The sequence below is a fragment of the Desmodus rotundus genome, chromosome 4 (assembly GCF_022682495.2).
Source record: "Desmodus rotundus isolate HL8 chromosome 4, HLdesRot8A.1, whole genome shotgun sequence".
Classification (NCBI taxonomy): Eukaryota; Metazoa; Chordata; class Mammalia; order Chiroptera; family Phyllostomidae; genus Desmodus; species Desmodus rotundus.
This window is the reverse complement of record NC_071390.1, coordinates 148,587,717-148,608,278: the sequence shown is the minus strand read 5'-3', so window position 1 is coordinate 148,608,278 and position 20,562 is coordinate 148,587,717. Positions and strand designations below refer to the sequence as shown.

Sequence of the window (20,562 nt, the reverse complement as noted above, 5' to 3'; positions counted from 1 at the left end):
GCTGCCTTCTGATTTTAATGGTATGTACTACTTCAGTCTGCATTTTCAAAATTCAAATGATCCTTCTTTAACCAACTGATACTCCCTTCTCCGAATAAAACTGATTGTTTGGTTTCAACTAAGAAACAGAAGGTAGGGTGAGACAGCCTTACTGTGCTAAGCATAAAACAGTACAATATTTTATACTCAGTAAGTACTCAGGTATTCAAATGAATGACAGATAAAAGTTTAACATTAACAGATATATTTGTATTTATATGCTCCTCTTAAAAATTTAAATGAAATTTTAGTAGGTAAAGTACATGGCAGAAATACACTTAAGCCCATAACTCTTCCCTATATGTCTCTTGCATATTCCATCACTTATACTTCTCCCAAAGACAAGTCATCACTTACACCTCCCCTAAGAAAATTTCAGTCTTCTTTCCCATGGTTGCATGTTAGTACTTCCTCCAGATAATTTATGAGTTTAAATATTATCTATGTCCAAAAATTGTTTGTACTGAATGCCCTTTTAACATTTTAACATTTAAAATGTAGTAGCTCACAATATAGGTGTTCTTGAATCTTCTAGTAAGCCTACAAAGGGCATCTTTAATTTTTATGGAAAATTATTCTAATTATGACTATAGTCACACTTAAAACCTATCAGAACAGAGTTGGATAACATAGTGGTGCTTCAACTAGCAGCTCCCAACTACGCCTCTCTCTAGTAAATTTTTTAAATTAATTTTGAGAGAAAGAGAGGAAGGCAGAAGGGTGAAAGAGAGAGAGAGAGAGAATACATACATAAATTATGCTTGTTTCATTTTTCCCTTAAAAGGTTATAGTCTACTTTTTAATAAATTGTAAATTAAGAACTCATGACACTATCTGCAGAACTGGAAATGCCTGAATAGAGTTGCAAACAGAAGAGTTGCTAAGACTCATGCAGCTATTTAAAGATAGTTTATAAAAATTAGTCCAAAGTGCAAAACAGTAACTTGGTACCTGTTGAAAATGTTTATTAAAAATTTTTAATCTTATAACAATGAAATCACTTGAAATTAAACAGACTAAAGGAATTTTCATTTCCTTTGAAGTTAAATAATGGTATATAATTTATATGGGAATATTTGAGAAGTCCTGAAATACTATATATAAAAATCAATAATGTATTTTCACTTGAAGGCATCTTGTAAAATACTTTCTAAAATAGAATTATATACTTATACTTGAGTATTAAAAAACTTAAAGACTTCTTAGCTTTTTGTTTCAATGTGGAGCAATAATTTAGGATAAATACATATGTGTATATATACACGTGCACACATATACACACATATATAATGAGACAGATGTTTAGATGGCCTTGTAAGTTCCATAGATTCATGTATCTACAATCGCTCCATTTCTTTGTGGCAGGACAGAAACTAGATCTCAGATTTCTGCTTCATGTCTAAGTGTTATTTCCATGGTTCTAGTCTTTGTAAGGCCTAAGTAGAATAATAGCATAATTCTTTTAGGCTACCATGACACCAGACACTATTATTAGCAAATTACAATAAAAGACATAGTTCCGTGTTACAAACAAAAATTAAGACACTAGATTATAAAATACCTATTTAGATTTAATTCAAGTATTTCATCTGAAAACAATTCATTAAAGTTGCACTTATAAAAATAATTAAATTAATACACAAATATATAAATTCTCCCTCTCTCCACTTAAGCCATAGGATTATAGTTCAAAGAAAATGTGAGATATAATTTCACCTTGAAATTGTTCTTCAGCAAGAATTACTTAGCAAAAATCATTTAATTCTTAAAACATTTGGTTAGCATACCAATACTAAAAGACATAATAAAAGTATAAATAAAAATATTTTTTACAAATTTAAAAATATTTACAAAAACTACATAGAAGTAGATAATGTAATAAATGACAATCTTGAGATAGAAAACAATGAGTTTCCTAATATGATAAGTAAAATAACAAGTAGTGCTATCTATGATTAAGTTTACAAATATAACTTAGACATACTATAGAAAGGAATACTTTGTTGAGGTTTCTGCAGGGAAAAGAACATTTAATATTGACATAGACATTTTTTTCCCCAAACTTAATTGGTTTAGGTTTATGTTCCATGGAGTAAAGAAGAGATCTTTGCAATTTCCTTTATTTTTTAACGATTTTATGTATTTATTTTTAGAGAGTGGAAGGGCGGGAGAAAGAGTGGAAGAGAAAGATCAACGTGTTTGCCTCTCCCGCGCCCCCTACTGGTGACCTGGCCCGCAACCCAGGCATGTGCCCTAGACTAGGAATCTAATTAGTGACCCTTTGTTTCGCAGGCTGGCGCTCAATCCACGGAGCCGCACCAGCCAGGGAGCTACTTCCTTTCTTAAACAAGAAGGATCAGTATCATGATGCCTGGGGACAGACTGAATCTTGGGTTCAGTGATGACATAATCTTGGTCCCGGAGATGCAATCTATGGAGGCCTTTGAGTAACGGCTATATTGCTGCTTAAGGAGGTCCCAAAGCTTGGGTTAGAATTTCAGTGACATTTTATTTAGCAGTAATAAAGATAACAGCTTTATGTTGTGTTTTATATACATACATACACAAATATATTTGGAACAGTGGTCTGCAATTATTTCAGTTGGTTCAACTTTGTGAATTAGATGGAACATTTTTGACATGAGGAAATTATTATGACTGTCACTGTTAACTACAACAATATACAGAGACCTTTCTACAAGCACTTTCTGTGTGCTAGATACTGTTCTAAGCATGCATCAAGTAATTTATTTTCCCATGAGGTATGTAGTCTTATGATCCCCATTTTAAAGATGAGGAAACTGAAGCACAGAGGGGTTATACAGCTTTCCTAAAATTGCAAAGCTTTTAAGTGTCAGAGTTAATACTCAAACACAACCATTATGATTTTATAGCCTAACTTCTTAACCACTACAACTCAGAAATTTTAATATAACACTGCTCCACATAATTTTATTAAATGATCTGTATAATGCATAATATACATGATAGGCATTATGAGTTTGTTATGCTTATATTCACATTTCTTGGTACCTCAGAAATTTGAAGACCTTTCTATAGCAGTTTCTTGTTTTAAATAAGCTGTGAAACAAAATTATTTCAGTCTCTACTAGTTTCTAAGATCCATTCTCAAAGAATTTTGTCCAATTTTTATGTCAAAATAAATCATCTCATTTCATGAGAAAAGTGAACTGATTAAAAAAGTAACAATTCTCAACATATCCTTAGAAAGGACTTCTCTGTTATAATATCACATGCCACTACATCTTGTTATAATTACTTATTTAATATCTATCCTCCTTTACAGATTATAGCTATCACATTAGCCTGATCTGTGACTATGCCCCAATGCCTAGTGAACCCTGGAAGGCAATCCATTTTATCTTCTGCATTTAAAAACTTCTTCCTTACACTGAACTTAAAACATTCTTTTACTTCCCACAACTATCAATGATAACTCATTAGAATCTTCCTTTCTCAAACTTGCAATTCCATACAAGTATTAATTACCAATTATTCTGATAGAAGCCATTATATTACAACATACATTAACTCAATCAGATGTTGTATTGTTTGCTATACTGAGAAGTTTTATAGTTAAAAACTGATGACTATTGGTAAACCTTAGTTTGCCTAGAAACAAGTTATTTTTCATTCCTTTTAGTAAAAGAAATGCTATGTACTACTTTTCCACCTGTGATGTTTACATATTTAGGTGTCTTAAATATCTTTAAGTGGCTAAATGCCCAATTCTCTACCTGACATCATGGACCAATGAAAGCTGAGAGAACAGAACCAGAAACAGCTGTCATAGAGACAGTGTCATGGGCATGCACTCCTTCTGGGAGACATGGGAAGGGCATCTTTCTCCCAGCCCTGACAGGTGTAATTGCCTAGGTATTTGAGCTTAGATCCTCAAATCAGAACACATCAAAGTGAGGTTGGTGACCTCCTTTTGAGTATAGCCAGAAAATAAATTTAGAAGTCTCTGTAGAGAATAAATTCAAAATAATTTTTGAGGAAAAAGTTAACAATGGACTTAATTTGGATTTTTGCCATTTGAAAAAGATTCATATTTAAATAGTTTACATATTTTAGTAGTAAATTAGGGAAAAGTCATTCTTATTACAGACAAACTATTCTGATTTTAGTTTCATATTAGATTGTATGCTTTGATTCAGTTTGTTTATTCAGATAATAAAGAAAAGCTAGTCTTCAATGAGAATGTTGACAGATACAACATAAAAAACTAACTTCATTACTTCAAACTTCACTGTGTCTCTCCCTTAGACAAGAATCTCTGTGTCCTACGGAAAAACTGTAAACACTTAGGCATCCAAATGCTCTACCATTTTATTTTTTAAATGTTAAATATGTATGTATTACAATAAATTTATTTTAAAAAACACACATTTTCAGCCCTGGCTGGGTAGCTCAGTTGGTTAGAGCATTGTCCTGATACACTAAGATTGTGAGTTTGATCTCCAATCAGGGCACGTACAAGAAGCAACCAATTGGATAAATAAGTGGAACAACAGGCTGATGCTTCTCTGTCTCTTTCTCACTCCCACTGTCTCTCTCTCTCTAAAATCAATAAATAAAAAATTTAAAAAAACATATATTTTACATTTTCTTTCAAAAGGATGAAAATTAAGAAAATCATACTACCATTAAAAAATGTCTGTATGTAACAACTAAATGACCTAAAATGACTGATAAATAAATTCCTGTACTGGCTTGATACTAGAATGGAAAATAGTTGCTAAGAAGAGGACAGCAGTTATTTTATGGTCAACAAACTTTAATTAACTTAAATTCAATTGAAAAATTAGTGTTATCCTGAAATGTTAAAAAGGATCCTATAAGAATTCTCTCCTATAAGTGAAATTCTCACATCACATAGAATGCTATTTTGACAAGGCTTTGTTGCAAGAAATCTAAGAAAACAAAATAGTAACACAAATTTTTATTTCTTCATCGTTACAATTTAGTCTTTCAGCATGCCTTACTTAGAAAATATTCATTTAATAGAATTATAAACTCTAAAAGTCAAAAAAAAAACCCCTGAGTTATCAAATCACTTTAAGAAATAAATGTGTGGTTCTATGCTTTATTTACACACTAATCGTATTGCTTCTACACTCATACTAACTTACACTTTTCCATAGTATTAGTTCTAGTTGTAATTTACATTTGTATATTGACTGTTTTATCTATACTGTAAGTTCAGGAAAATTAGGAAATATCTGATTTTAATCAAACCATTTCACCCTCAGTATCTAACTGAATGGAGAGTAAACAGCAGACAATCTATAAAAAATTGAATTACTAGATAGATGGTTGAGGAACAGATGTTGCCATTTAGAATATTGAGTTCACTGCCAACATTTCAATGCTTACAGGATAACAGATGCTATGCTAGGTACTAGTCACATATGCGATTCCTGATGTGTTTGTTATTAAGCTCTAGAAAACAGTTAAGCACATGGTCATTTTCTATTAACATCATTTAGACATCTCTAACAGAGCAAGAAAAATTACTCAAACTATGTCATTCTCAAAAATTACAATTCTGACAACAAAATCACCACCTATTACTAATACTGGGTTGGCCAAAAAGTCCGTATGGTTTTTTCCTTAAAATAGAAGTCAAATTTTCCACTTTCACCAATAACTTTATTGATTTGGATATTGTACGTCGGTTATCTCCCGCATGGTATAATTTTGGTTGTTTTCAATTAATGTCTTGATTCAACTGGTCTACCCGACTGTGGAGCATCTTCCAGTGAGAAATCTCCAGCACAAAGCTTTGCAAATGACTTTTGACATCTTCAGTAAGTCACAGTATCTTCTCCGTACTGCACAAATCTTTTTTTTGTTTCAGTTGCATTTTTATCTTTCTTGAAATAATAAAGCATACTATGCCAAAATGTTGCTCATTTTCTTCCATCTTCAAGATTACAATGGCTGCACAAAAATTCACCAATTTTGATTGTTTTTAATGCATGCTGATATGACAGCCATCACAATACAATCTAACAAAATTGTTTTGAATGAAGTTAAAGACAACTGAGAGCTACTAGCGCCATCCTACAGAAAAAAACAAATGAAATTTTTGGACAACCCAGTATTTGAGCTTCATCATCCATTATCCAGTTATCACAAAGCTACTATGTCCCTGGAGGCATACAAACAAGCTCTGATAAACAGTGATTTTAGATTTCAGTATTTATACTCTACTATTTCTACTCCTGTCCAAAGTTAGCTAATCAGGGATCTGATAGGACACCAGTGTCTAAATAAAGGGATAAGTACAAAATACAATGAGAATCAAAATATTAAGTTTAAGGTCACTTGAAGCATATAAAAATATAGCCAAATTTATTTTGTCACTACAAACATGTGTAAGGCAGAGGAGAGTTGTCTGATTTTACCACCAATACCTGATACTGTGCTATATAATGAATATCTATTCCACTTTATTTTGGGTATATAAATATTTAATCTTAAGAATTTAATATTTTCCACAGAGGTATAGTAGCAATAATACATTTTTAAAGAGCTAATATTAAACTGAGTGGTATTATTATATGATATACTTTCTTTCCACCTCTAGCAATAATTTTATAATGTAAGTAAACAAAACAGAAATCAACAGGCTACTTTATTGCAAAATTTATTTACTTTAAGTAAGATGCATCTATGCAACTAACAGATAAATTCAGTTTGATATAAATTTTTTATAAATTAAACTTTACTAAAGCAATATTTATAATATGCTATTTTGAAAAATAAATAACTATAGTAGAGAGACAATGAAATGAAGTTGTTAAACTAAACATGAACTGTATAACTGATTTTTCATGTTTTATTACTATTTTTTACCAACATCAAGCATATAAAATCTCTTATCTATAAAACCATTCCTTACATATATTACAAATGTAGGTCATAGACATATAAATTAGAATATTTGGCCTTAATTATGTCCTAAACTTTAAAAGTTCTAAAGTCTTAATTCAAATATAATAAATTGGTATGCTTTACACACACACATACACACGCACACATATAATTTAAGTGAAAACTCTTACCATTGATTTTCTTTTGATAGTTAGTCACTCCATTAGTTTTTCTTGATAGAGCCTTGCTATATGTCAAGCAGACAGTAGCCAAATCACAAAATGATATTTGGATGCTCACTTCTTCAGATGAGAGTTTTCGGCTAATTGCCAGTTGAGAATTTAAACTGAAACTAAATTACCCAAACTTTATTAAGTTGTTTCCATACCCACCAACTGACAATGAGCAATGACTCTAAATGCAAAATAAAGTGAATGACTTTGATTTACCTCTTTTAAAGCAGTCATAAAATTATATTGAAGAAGAAATGCTAGTACAAAATAAAACCAAACCAAACAAAAACCCTCTAAAATTCTAATATCTTCAGAGAACAGTTTTTAAATCATTTTTTATTGTTATTCTATGACAGTTGTCCCAGTCTTTCCCCCTTTGCCCTCCTCCAACCGTGGACATGGACAACAGTGTGGGAATTGACTGTGGGGGTGGGAGTGGGAGGTGGGATGGTCAGCAGAGCACAGTTTTAAGTAAACTTTGACTGAAGCTTCCAAAAAAAGTTTACTTCATTATTCTGTAACCAAAATTAACACATGATAAAGATGGCATTTATTCAGTGATATATCTATCAATTATAGTCACAAATTTAAATAGTCAAATATTGACTTAAAACTAACAGTAATATTTGGACACACTTTGATAGTATCATCTATATTCATAAAATATGTATTGAATCATCAACTACTAGTAGTGGCACACAGTATCAGAGTTCAAGGTTACACTGAAGAGACATGCCCTGCCTGCAAAGATAATTTTTTGTACTGAGACACAATTTATGATTATGAACTTCTAATATAATACAAAAGCAGCTCAACTCCTTTTCTGCACCCACTTAGGCTCTTTCTCTCTTAATTATTATTTATAGCTAATCTTTGTAAAGCCTGTCAATTATATATGACTTTCGGCCATTGGGCTTTATGACAGTGAGTTTACAGTCTGCTTTGATGCTTCTAAAATACTATGAGTAGTAATTTTTCCCCAAATGTTAAGATATACCTTAGAGCCTCAATATAATTTCTTCCCAGCTATAAATTCATCCATTTCAATAATTATTTATCTTTGACAATTTAAGCCTTTGGCAAATATACAACAGAGTAAAGCTAAAATGAAATCATGAAGGGGAAGGAAAACATGTCCTTATCTTCCTAAGTTATCATGTTTACCACTGATTAAAAACGGTTGTTCAGAATGTCAACTATAATAGCTCCAATATTAAGTACACATAAATAGTTATATAAGACTCAAATTAAAATGCTAAACATAATATGTACCCCAAATTCTCAAACATTCTGTGTGTCCATTCTCTCTTTCATATATACACAGGAGTACTTGTGTACATACACACACCTGTCTATTCACATGCACTTGTATGCTCTGACAGACTTTACCATATCAATAACCTGCTATCATAGTATTATGTGAGAAAGAATATAAGATGAATAATCAACTTATGGTTAAATCAAGGGAAACTGATTTCAGAACAAAGCCTAGAGCTTAACAAAACTGCTACGTCTTTCAGTTAATCACACTGACCCCCACAGTGTGTTATCCCAGAAAGACTTATTCCATTCTCTCCAGTAATTTGAACCCAAAATCCTCAGTATCAGTAACATTTACAAACTATTTAGAGATTAACAGAGTTCTTTCCTGGGTACTCATGAAATAGAAAGGAAAAGTTAAAACTTTCCCCCGAAGAGTTTATAACCTAAAACAGCATGCAGTGTGGGTGGAAGAGGACATCTCACAGAGACATGAATGGTTGGACTTCCAAGAAAGAAACACGGGCACTGAGGCGGCTTAAACTGAATATACTGTATTTGACATATGTGGGAGTGATCTGATAAGACTTTATATCAAGAAGCATTTTTAAAGTATCTATGTCTTCACTCTGGAAAAAGATCAAAGATAAATCCCTTAGCCAATGAAATTATTATAGAGGAGCATGAATGAATATATGAATACTTCTCGGTATAAGAGAAAAGTAATTCTAAATTTGTTCATTTACTCATCCTAATGATTCCAATCATCATAACATTAATTTAACTTTTAATACAAGGCACAATCTTGAAAAGTCACTATCAGATTAACAAAATAATGAATCAAAAAGCACAGAACGATTCTCTTGGTATGAATAGGATTATCTATAATGCACCTACACAACAAAACTAGTTTCACATTCCAGCAATGATGAGCAGCAAATGACTTGCCAATGTGTTTATATGTTTGTATATAACCTTAAATATATTCTATTAATCCACTTATAAGAGTTTTATAATGTAATTCTATCTCTAATTTTATTAATGAAGAAACAGGTCCAGTAATAGGACATTATATACCCAAATTCACTCAGCAAGTGGGCAGCAAAATCAAGACCACTTAAGAACAAATGCTTCTCTAGATATAGTCAAGGAAATAAGTAGTTATGCTTCAAAAAGAGGTATGACTTTATTGGAAATATTTCAACTTTTTAACCCCCATGCTAATCTCAAACTTTTAGATCATGAGCCCCAGAAAATGCAAAGAACCAATTCATAATGTAAGGAAAGAAATGTGTATGTTTAAGTTAAACATGATACCTCCCCCTCTTTATAAGCTTTAATGCAAGCATCTGGTCTTATACCAAGCTCTTCTTATAGACTAAATATGTGAGTTTAATGATTATATAAAATTTTATCAAAACCTTCTATAGAAAAGAAATGTCCTAGAATTTTCCACGGCATCAGATTTATTTTTCTTTTATTTCCTAGCATCCTATTTTATCCAGTTTTAGGATTCTCTAGCAATTTAAGCATGCCACACGGATAGTATAAGAAATAAAAAGTTTTAGCTTGACTGCTTCAGGTGATACATAACTCAACACAACTATATATAAATGGGCAGCAAGAGAAATTCAGGTAATTGTAAGTAGGAAATACATAAAGGAATAGTTGAAACACTGCTTAGATTTAGTTATAAGGATAAAAGTTGGCCACTAACTCAATTTATACTTCATTGTCTACTCACTCATAATTTGTAAAATGATTCTGATAAAATGTAATATACTTTTTAGGTCTACTGGTCTCAAAGTCAGAGCACTCATTAGCAACACCTAAAATCACTCACCAAACCTCTTTTGAACAGGCAATGAATGACACTAAACAAATTTGTTCTACACTCTCACTACCACAACCATCACACATTCCCCCGGCCCCCTACTGTCTGTCCATTCTATGAGCCAAAGGGCATGAAATATTCATACCATTCATTATTAAAAATAGAATAAAATATTTATCATATAATGCTCAATATTTATTTTATGCTAGTAAAGCAAAAAAATATGGCTAAGGAATTTTACTCATATTCCACTTGGTCACAAAGTAATATCTCAATATAATATATATGCTTATATACATATATAGTAAACATATATGTATAAGTATGTATGTATGCATGCATTAAGGGCAGCTGTCTTAAAATCATGAATTTATTATAAATCGTAATAATTTAACGTTTTCCCCAATGTGCTAAGTTTACGAGTGCTTACTTTTTCACCCAGAACTGTGACTGTCTTCCTAAAAGGAATATGGGGTATATTTAGGTCTAGTTGTTGAGGTAGTCTGTCCAGAACTAACCATATGGATATGCCAATATATAGTAAATATGAACCAGCCTATTCATTATCACTCACATTTGTCACAGCAATCCTTTAGAAAGTGTTTTTTTAATCAACCAAGGAAATACGTCTTATTCTTTTCATACATTTTTACAATGTTTATAAGAAAGTTATTTTGGGAACAAGTTATTTATCTCTGCCTTAGTTTCTTCATCTGAAAAATGAAGGTAACCATATTCTATCTACCACAGAGGCTTGCTATGAACATTAGGTAAGTTAATAGTTGTAAACTGCCTAGGACAGTGTACCAGGCACATACAGGCCTTCAAAAGTAGAATATCACGATCATTATCAGCATTACCACCATTATTAACATTAACACCACCACCAGTAACTTCATAAGCACCTCAAGTGAGGCTTAATTAAAATGTAAGGTCCTAGGCCACGCTCCCAGTAAGTGTAATTCAGTGTCATACCAAAGTTTTAAATACTGTATTAAACAGATGGAAATTAAATATGCTTGTCCCAGCACAAACCTATGAATGTAATACAAGAAACATAATACTTTAAAACAGAAAAGGCTACTGTTCTAAAAGTCCAGTTATTAGATTTACTTCCTTCTCCAAAACACACATAACCCATCCCCAATGTCAACAGTTATTTTCCAATGACCCAACTACATACTCAAGAGTAGTTAGAAACTCAGAAGTACTAGAGGTCCTGGGTTCAACAAACAGTTAAAGAAGCTCACACACTTAATTCATTTTTTGGGTAGAGAGTAGCAAGCAATTTTATAAAAAATTCATGTGAGTAAACCAATTATCAAATACTTGCACACTGATTACATTTGTTATGCTTTGCTAAGGAGAAGCCCAGAAGCTCAAGATATAAAACTCTATTGTAATCTCACTGGGAAAAGTAACTGCACACCATCTTCTAAGTATCACAGAAGTCTTGTTCCAGGTCAATGGGTAACATGAAGTAGGAACTCAGAGAAGGGATTTTTGTTAGTGTTGATAGACAAGACTTCAAAAAGAGAAAAAGATCTATGCTAGACCTTATAATAACTCACATTTTATAGGTAAAGAGAAACTGCATTTCAGTTCAAAGATAATAGTGTAAGCAGAAACTTGGAGCACAATAAGCATTTCAGAATAGTAAATATACTGCACAGTACACATTCTGCAACCTAGAAAGGATGATCAATGTCTCTCTCTCTCTGCTCAAAAACCCAATCAGTGCATCAGAAAGACTGTTTTGGTAATGGTATGCAAAATGGGGTATGTTATGACAGTCTAACCCTGGCTTTGAAAATGGACAGGGACGAGAATCTAAAGGATTATTTTAATCAACTGGCTGTGACGAACAAAACAGATCAGATGATTTAAGTTTTAAGCCTGTCCCCCACCCCACCCCCGTGACTTTCTATTTTCCCTCTTTAAAAAAAAAAAATTATTTATTGGGGAGAAAAGGCATACAACTGTACTTGAATAACAATAAAATTTTTTTAAAACTTTTATTTATTTTTTTAATTTTTATTGTTATTCAATTACAGTTGTATGCCTTTTCTCCCCATCCCTCCACCCCACCCCAGCTGAACCCACCTCCCTCCCCCACCTCCACCCTCCCCCTTGATTTTGTCCATGTGTCCTTTATAGTAGTTCCTGTAATCCCCTCTCCTCACTGTCCCCTCCCCACTCCCCCCTGACTATTGTTAAATTGTTCTTAACTTCAATGTCTCTGGTTATATTTTGTTTCCTTTTTTCTTCTGTGCACCCCAATGTTCATAGCAGCACAATTTACAATAGCCAAGTACTGGAAGCAACCTAAGTGCCCATCAGCAAATGAGTGGATCCAAAAACTGTGGTATATTTACACAATGGAATTCTACGCAGCAGAGAGAAAGGAGGAGCTTATATCCTTTGCAACAGCATGGATGGAACTGGAGAGCATTATGCTAAGTGAAATAAGCCAGACGGTGAGGGACAAATACTATATGATCTCACCTTTAACTGGAACATAATCAACAGAAGAAAAAAGGAAACAAAATATAACTATTTTCCCTCTTAATTCAGGATGACGGAGATGGTAGACAGTAGAAGCTGTCAAAAGTGGGCTTGAGGGTGGTCTTAGAGATCTTAAGAGTAGAGAATGAAGATTAAGCCTGCTGTAGCAAAGGGAGACAGCAATTTGAGCAAAGACTTCGAAGTGGGAAAGTACAAACGTTTTCTGGTCAATCAGTTCCCCTTTGCTGGAGCCAAACAGCTCACAATTTTTTCTTTATATCAAAAGGGCTTAAAGGAATTACTGAGGAGGTTAAAAAAAAAAAAGGCAAAACAGTTTAACACCTGGAATGCCTCTAAATGATAATAATCTAGAGTTTAAAGATTGTGTTCCCTATATTTAGTAGGGCATACAAATGTATTTTAATACAGTTTACAACGTAAAATATTCACAAATTCAGCTTGTCTAACAGATCAACAATAAAGCTTTACTATATTCAGTACAAATAAACATATCAAGTCCTTGTCAACAAATCTCAATAATAAACAAATCTCATTTATTTCCTTTGGAAGTAAGAATCCTTGCTTTGTTGGAGTGGGCTTACCTTTAAACTTCATATCATTATTCTTAAACATAAGAAAATTTTAAATTGTATCCATTCATACCCTGCCTCCGCCCCACCTCCCCATCCTTCTGGCCTTTTTGGAAAGTTTTTAATAGGCAATTTTTGTAGAATTCCATTATATTATGTGTGAATCTTCTCCATCAAGTAGTTCATATTACTGTGAGACAGTTCCTTAAAGGCAGAGGCCATGCTCTTTTGTTTTTTCTCTCCGGTACCATCAAAACCTAATGGCACTAGATGTGTATTTAGTGTACTTATTAAACAAACGATATCCTATAATCTGATCTGCAAATGGATTACATAAAAGCTAAGAACAATTATAAAATTTCATAATAATAAATATGTGATTTACTAGAGTGCCTATGAATATTATTTCAGATTACTGAAGCTCACTACAATAGGATATATAACTGCTGTAGCTCTAGTAAATGCAAAATGGCCTGGAGAACTTTTTTTTTTTAAATTGTATACATGGGTATAGAGATTAACATTTACCTTTGCAATAAAAAACAGCACTTACTAGCTTACAAACTCTTTGGAATTACTAATGAAATATTTCCACACAATTTATTCTTATTGGATGAAAAAAAGACGAGTTTCAAATTTTATTAAAAATATTTTTCTTGCATCTGAATTTGTATTTTTTCAGTCTTTAAAAATATTCCACCATATTTTATTCATATGATCAAATTAATCAAAATATCTTGTCATAAACCATCTATTTTTGAATAAAGACACCTTTAAAAACTACTGTATTTTAAGGATAATTGATTCATTAATATGTATTTTTTAAAGGATTTTATTTTTTTTATTTTGAGAGAGAGGGAAAGGAAAGGAAAGGAAAGGAAAGGGAGAGAAACATCAATGTATAGTTGCCTCTCATGCATCCCCAACTGGGGACCTAGCCTGCAACCCAGGCATGTGCCCTGACTGGGAATTGAACCAGCAACCCTTTGGTTTGCAGACCAGCACTCAATCCACTGAGCCACACCAGCCAGGGCTCATTAATCCTTACAGTATCAAGCTAAAATAGGCAAATGCAATTTCCAAATTAAGTGGGTCACTTATCTTAAAACATAAGGAAAGGAAACTATTGGGTTGGCCAAAACATCCGTTTAGTTTTTCCTGTAAAATAAAAGACATATTTTTTTCATTTTCAGCAATAACTTTATTTGATTTGGATATTTTGAGTATATCACTATCTCCCGGTATTGGCTTTCAGTGGGTAGAGGCCCAGGGTGCTGCCAAACATCTCTTCCAAGCACAAGACAGCCCCCTCAGCAGAGAATTATTTGGCCAAAAAGTCAATAGTACCAAATAACCTCGTAAACCTCTTTTGACACCTTCAATCAGTCATAGTACCTTCTCCATACATTGCACAAATCTTTTTTTGCATTTCAGTTGCAGTTTTACCTTTCTTGAAATAGTAAAGCATACCAATGTCAACATACTATATACAAAAAATGTTACGTATTTTCTTCCATCTTAAATATTAAAATGGCTACACAAAAATTCACCAATTTTCGTAAGTTTTTTAAAATGCATGCTGATATGACAGCTGTCACAATACAATCTAACAAAATTGTTTCAAATGACGTTAAAGACAACTAAGTACTGGAGTCATCATAGGGAAAAAAAAAGTAATGGACTTTTTGGCCAACCCAATACATGTTAAAATACCTTGATTTAAGATCCATTATTTTTAATCCTCACTCACAACCCTGGGAAATAGGTATGACATACCCATTTTATAGTTGTGAACTGGCCTAAGATCCCATAGCTAGTGAACGACCCAGTTATAATCCTCATCAGTATTTGTCTAGCTCCAAAATCTAAGCTTATGTTTCTTATAATAACTCTGGAACACTGCCAAGTATCATGCCTTTAAAAGAAAGCTAGGGCATAAGGGGGTGGGCTCTTGGGGAAGAAGGTAGGCACTAATTGAAATAAAAGTAAACATCGCAAAGTCCCAATACTTTCCTCAATGAAGTGCTCTTCAAGCCTCTAAGAAACCTCTTTCTCTTATTTTACTCTGATACCCTTCTCCGCATGCTGGTAGCCATAGAAATTAATATCAAGCTTTGAAAACAGAAGCACTATTTACAAAATCTCAAAGCAATAATACCTACTGAGAACTGTAAGGACAAATGGCTCTATGATATACTTCAGTAGCCCCTGAAGACACTGTGTTAACAAATATTTATCAACAAAGATCATTAAAATATATAAAGCTTCTAAGATATTTTACAATAATGGTTGAGATGAAATGTTTTAGCAATTGAAGAAGGTAAACATTGTTCACCTGGAAAATTTACTAATTGAATGTCCAGTAATATTAAATGAATAAATTATTAATTTCTTTCAAGAAGTATACATGCTATCATTTTATACACTTTAAAAAAGATTTTATTTATTTATTTTTAGAGAGAAGGTAAGGGAGGGATAAAGAGAGGGAGAGAAACTTCCATATGTGGTTGCCTCTTGTACCCACACCAACCAGAGACCTAGCCAGAAACTTAGGCATGTGACCTGACTGGGAATCAAACCAGCAACCTTTTGGTTTATGGGACAATGCCCAACCCACTAAGCCACACTAGTCAGGGCTATCATTTTAGACTTTCAAAACAGGATACAGTTGTGTGAAATCAAGTATTCTAAATTTAGGGAAAAAAAAGTAAAAATTCCAAAGTATAAAGTTCTTAATTTTCAGAAAAGGAAAACTGTATTAACATAAGCTGCCAGTAAACTACACTCCTTTATTTTTATTCTTTTCTTTTTTATTGATTTTATTGGGGTGACACTGGTTAAAAAGTTATATGTTTCAGGTTACAATTCTGTAATATATCATTTGTACATTGTATTATGTGTTCACCACCCCAACTCAAGTCTCCTTCCTAAACTACACATCTTTAGAAAAGTATTTCAAAAGAGAATTTTACAGCCTACAATACTCCAGAAGTGAAGGTGAAATTTTTGTTGTTCCAATTCACTCCTCATAACACAACCTCTCATTTTACTTGAAGAAAAATGCTGTATCATCTAGTATGACAAGGTGGAACAAATTCACATTTAAAATTTTTGTAGGGTGGTTAAGAATTTTAAGACTCTCCACACCAAGTTGCGTAGAGGTTGAATGTTTAAGAAATGTTACAGATTCTGCATCAAAACACAATTTCTCTAGTGTTTAAAGAAGATTTCACACAATAATTAGCACTTGAGTGGATAATTTAACATGTGTGACCCTTTATATAGCAGCAATTCTAAAACATTGCAGTCAAGAGCATAGTTATTTATTTGCTGTTACCCAGCTTGTTACAGGGGGAAAAAGACACAAAAAGATCAGTTGCGTACAAAGAAGTAACATAATATTGTGCAAAAATAAATAAATAAAGTTTAGCTGAAAGGGAACTAAATAATGAAAAGTCAGAGCATGGTTGAACACAGAACTAAGCTGGCAACTGAGAAGCATAAACCATTTCGGCCTAGATTTGTTTGTAATGACTGTGTGACCCAGATACTAAAATATCTGGCTAATATTCAGAAATTTGAAAGCTGAAAGAAATCTATGGCCAGCTGTTTAAATATTTTAGTCAAATGATAGGTACTTAAAATATGTAATTAGCATTTTCTATGCAAAGATTTTTAAAACTTTAAAATAAGTATATATTTTTGCTTTGTAAATAACCCCATAAATTAATTATACTTCACCTTTATAATCAGATAATAAGGATGACACTATCTACTACAGAGATGAGGGTACACAAATCCTTTAGAGAGGAGGAAAAGAGCATACATTATTTAAAAGTAAAGTTTATTTAAAGAACTGTATTTTTCTAAACAAACTTTGTTCTATTCATGGTCCACATAGTTTATTCTACAGAGAAGTGTCTATTAAGTGAGAAGAGAAGTTTTGGACAAAAAATCTTCAAGTTAGAAGCTATAAAAGATTTGCTAAATAAGTGTGCTAGAACACAGAAGTAGATTCACCAGGGAGGGACTCACCTTATACTTTCTGGGCTTGAAAGAGGAAGGTGGTGTTTCATTCAAGTAAAAATTTCAGATAATATGTACTCTTCATGCACCTGCAAATGGACCATGTTGAGTACCTATCCAATGCTTCGTCTTTGATAATGCTCCATGATTTGATTTCTACCCAAGCCTCTCCTAGAATTCAATGTGCCTGAGGGGAAGCTCACTGACCTCACTGACCCTAACGTAGACCACAATTACTCTAACCTATTGTAAGCCCACTTCTCCTTGCCAATGATTAGTTGAGGAATTTTAGAATTAGACAAATTGAGGCCACTAAGAGGCAAACTGGGGTGGGAGTGAAGAGAAACTGCTTAGGAGAAAAACAAAGCTATATTGTTTATAAGAAAGCTAAGAGAATTTTGTTCTCCTCTCTTTGGGTCTGAAGATGAGAACATATCCTAATTCCAATCAGTAGGCATCTGTAACTATGGTAATGAGAGAATTGCAATACTGAGAATAAAAGACTAGAATAGAAATACAACCTGAGTCATTCAAAGTATCATTGAGCACTGACTTACCTAACCTTAATGTATGTCTAACTTTCTGGTACTTTCTTATGTGAGCCAATCAATACTTTTTAAATTTAAATTAGGCTAATTTGAAAACTAGTTAGTTATTAGGAAATTAATAAGTGCCAAACTCTAAATATATTAGGAAATTATAAAATCTACTTTACCCATTCGTGGCTTTTAAAGAGAAGTGCTATATTACACTTCTGTATTTTGTTAGTTGCCTACAATGATTGTATATCAATATGTGTTATTGGAGAGTATTTAAAATGTCAGAGTAGGCCCTGGCTGGGTACAGGTAGCTCAGTTGGTTAGAGCTTTGTCCTGATATGCCAAGGTTTGGGTCCAATGCCCAGTCAGGGCACACACAAATATCAACCAATGACTGCATAAATAAGTGGAACAACAAATCAATGTTTCCTTCTTTCTGTCTCTAAAATCAATAAATAAAATTTAAACTGAACAAGGAAAATGGGGATAGACTCACCGATGGAGAGTGGGATGACAGCTGAAGGAGGAGGTTAGTGGGTGGAGGGATAGAACAAAAAGGAAAAAGTACTCATGGACATGGACAACAGTGTGGTGATTGCTGGGGGTGGAGGGTATAAGGGGACTAAATGGTAATGGGAAAATATACAATAAAGATTAAGTAAAAATGAATAAATAAATAAATAAATAAATAAATAAAATGTCAGAGTACATAAATAGTTTGACCTTTTCCTGATCATTAATATAAAAGTCAAATTATGTTTTTAATACAGGAATGCTTTAATGGGTCCACAATATATCCAGATTGCTATGTTCCTAGAGTCTGCTTGCTCTCTGATACTGTCTCGTGTTTCTGCTTACTTTATTCCTGTTTTAAGAAAAAACCACTAGACTCTCATATATATAGTTCATTTATTTCCTACACCCTACATACTCGCATCTCACTCTGAGTCCCCAATTGTGCATATTCAGAGGCTGAAGTTGCTAGAAGTATACGGTGAAGCATATATAAATTACTCTAGAAACAGTGAATTTCTCTTTGAACTCAGTGTAAACTAAAATTACCAACCACTTTTGTGCTTTTTATTTTAAAAATCTCATTTCCTCTTTCCTTTCCTTCCTTATTTTGACATTTATCTTATCTTGAAATAATTCTGACCTTTTACCTTTATGTAGTGATTAAAGACCTCTATAAAGCAGAGGCTGTAAAGTAGAAGCCTATGGACCAAATATATTCCATGGACATATTTTGCCCTGTAGTGTTGTGTTTTAAAAAACATTTGAATTAGTTATCAACTTATTCACATAAAAATCTATTTCAGGATCATTTTGAAAAATCAAAAATTTGGCAACAGTCTAAATACTCACAAGGCCACAATCAGATGGAACAGAACATTAGCCGTCTCCCTCCTCACTTAGAAATGCATAAACTCTCTAGAACACTAGTCTTCAAATTACCTCCCTAAATGCTCTAATTCTTCACAGACAAAGCCCTTACAGGCATTTGACTATGCTACCCGATAAAACAGACTAATAATGCCATGAGTATGCAAAAAAAAGATACTATTAGCTAAGAAAATAAAGCAGTTTATAAGGCATTCAAGGAAGTATGCTTCTAAAACTCTTTACTGCTCAATCTTCTAATTTAACTAGGAACCTATTTCTAGAACCAATGATCCAGCAATAAATTCTTATCATAATAAAAAACTTCCTTTTTTAAAAAAAGATTTTATTTATTTTTTGAGAGAGGGGAAGGCAGGGAGAAAGAGGGATAGAAACATTGATGTGCGAGAGAAACATCTAACAGTTGCCTCTTGCACGTTCCCAAGTGGGAACCTGGCTGGCAATCCAGGCATGTTCCCTGACCCAGAATTGAACAGGTGATCTTTTAGTTTGCAAGACAACACCCAACCCACTAAGCCACAGTAGTTAGGGCAACTGTTTCTTTTATTGAGTTTATTGGGATGACATCGGTTAACAAAACCATACATGTTTCAAGTGTACAACTCAACAAAACATTATCTGTACACTGCATCGTGTACCCATCACCCAACACAAAGTCTCTGGTCCCCGTTTATATCCCCCTTTCCCTCTGGCTATCACCACACTGTTGTCTGTGTCTATGTGTTTATACATCTACATCTCTATCTGTCTATACATACATACATATTTTTTGCTCAATCCCTTCACCTTGTTTTCACCCAGCTTCCCTATCCTCCATCCTTCTGAGAGTTGTCAGTCTGTTCTTTGTATCTATGTTTGTTTCTATTTTATTTGTTATCTTGTTCATTAGATTTCACACATAATTGAGATCATATGGTATTTGTCTTTCTCCAACTGGCTTATTTCACACAGCATAACATTCTCCAGGTCAATTCATGCTGTCACAAAGGGTCAGATTTCCTTCTTTTTTCATGGGAGAAAAAAAGTGTTTAATAGAATGCTATTTGAAACAAAATGAGTTACATTCCTCATCTAAGTTTTCACCAATCCATTAAGAATATAAAAGTCCTAAATATTCAGTCAGCTTTCAAATCTGATATTGATTAATAAGTTGTATGCACAAAATGTACTATATATGTACATATCATGTATGTACAAAATTACTTATATGCTGTATCATATAAATTAAAATG

General features: G+C 33.0%; 1 protein-coding gene across 4 annotated transcripts in view; it reads right to left on the bottom strand.

Moving 5' to 3' along the window:
- The window catches only part of ZEB1 (zinc finger E-box binding homeobox 1), a 184,758-nt gene that overhangs the window by 127,660 nt on the left and 36,536 nt on the right, over positions 1-20,562 (bottom strand). Inside the window, exon 2 of one of the 4 annotated variants that reach the window (XM_053922085.1) lies at positions 7,134-7,294. The exons of the other annotated variants lie outside the window; for them this stretch is intronic. The gene's annotated coding sequence lies outside the window, so the exon portion shown is untranslated. The remainder of the gene's footprint in view (positions 1-7,133; positions 7,295-20,562) is intronic. 4 annotated transcript variants of the gene reach the window in all.